The sequence below is a fragment of the Trichechus manatus genome, unplaced genomic scaffold (assembly GCF_000243295.1).
Source record: "Trichechus manatus latirostris isolate Lorelei unplaced genomic scaffold, TriManLat1.0 scaffold00096, whole genome shotgun sequence".
Taxonomy (NCBI): Eukaryota; Metazoa; Chordata; class Mammalia; order Sirenia; family Trichechidae; genus Trichechus; species Trichechus manatus.
In genome coordinates, this window is record NW_004444032.1 from 5605179 (window position 1) to 5606994 (window position 1816).

Sequence of the window (1816 nt, forward strand, 5' to 3'; positions counted from 1 at the left end):
GTGATTGATATTATTATGACTTGCAAAACAAACTTGTTCATCAAGAAGTGGTGCTATTGTTACATTAATTATGTATGTATCTCCGAATATGGGAGTTGAATAATCCCACAAAAAAATAAAATGTACATTTTATAAATTTTGTGTACTACACTACAATTATGTTTTCCTTCTCATTTTGGACCAATCGGGTATAACCTCACATTCAGTTCTCTCTCACTGCCCGCATAAGAACGCACCAATGGCATTATAATCACATGGCTCGTGACTTATCTGGTCCTGTCCTGCACAAAGTGAACCAAAATATGTCTTCATATTCTTTTACTTGTATCATGCTCTTTGTGATCTTTCTTGCCCTCACGGAGGATCAGTAGTAGTCCCATGAACTGTGAAGATGGAGCATCAAAGGATAGAACATGAATGTACAAGTTTCTAACCATTATTTCAAGATGAAAGACACTCATGGAGATTTGCAAATGGCCCACAAAAAAACATTGTATGACAAACAAATGACATTATTTCTGACTGCCTTGTAAGTACTATTTCTTTTGATTATCTCAGACCTGTAGAACAAAATCACATGTTCCAAATCAAATTTTTTTTACTTACTAATTTTCAAATTCCCTACACATCTGTCAGTTTGTTGTACTGTGGAGGCTTGCGTGCTGCTGTGATGCTGGAAACTATGCCATCGGTATTCAAATACCAGCTAAGTCACCCATGGCAGACAGGTTTCACCTGAGCTTCCAGACTAAGACAGACTAGGAAAAAGGACCTCGAGGTCTACTTCTGAAAAGAATTAGCCAGTGAAAATCTTATGAATAGCAGTGGAACATTGTCTGACACAGTGCTGAAAGATGAGCCCCTCCAGAAGACACTCAAAATACGACGGGGGAAGAGCTGCTTCCTCAGAATAGAGTTGACTGTAATGATTTGGATGGACTCAAGCTTTCAAGACCTTCATTTGCTGATGTGGCAGGACTCAGAATGAGAAGAAACAGTTGCAAACATCCATTAATAACTGGAATGTGGAATGTACGGAGTATGAATCTAGGAAAACTGGAAATAGTCAAAAATGAAATAGAACACATAAATATCGATATCCTAAGCATTAGTGAGCTGAAATGGACCGGTATTGGCCATTCTGAATCAGACAATCATATGGTCTACTATGCCGGGAATGACAACTTGAAGAGGAATAGTATCACTCATCATCAAAAAGAACATTTCAAGATCTATCCTGAAGTACAACGCTGTCAGTGATAGGATAATATCCATACGCCTACAAAGAAAACCAGTTAATATGACTATTATTCAAATTTACAAACCAACCACTAAGGCCAAAGATGAAGAAACTGAAGCTTTTTACCAGCTTCTGCAGTCTGAAATCAATCGACTATGCAATCCGGATGTATTGATAGTTACCGGTGATTGGAATGCAAAAGTTGGAAACAAAGAAGGATTGGTAATTGGAAAAAATGACCTTGGTGATAGAAATAATGCCAGAGATCACATGATAACATTTTGAAAGACCAACAACTTCTTCATTGCAAATACCTTTTTTCAACAACATTAATGGAGACTATACATGTGGACCTCACCAGATGGAATACACAGGAATCAAATCCATTACATCTGTTGGAAGAGACTATGGAAAAGCTCAATATCATCAGGCAGAACAAGGCCAGGGGCCGACTGAGGAACAGACCATCAATTGCCCATATGCAAGTTCAAGTTGAAACTGAAGAAAATTAGAGCAAGTCCACGAGAGCCAAAGTATGACCTTGAGTATATCCCACCTGAATTTAGAGACCATCTC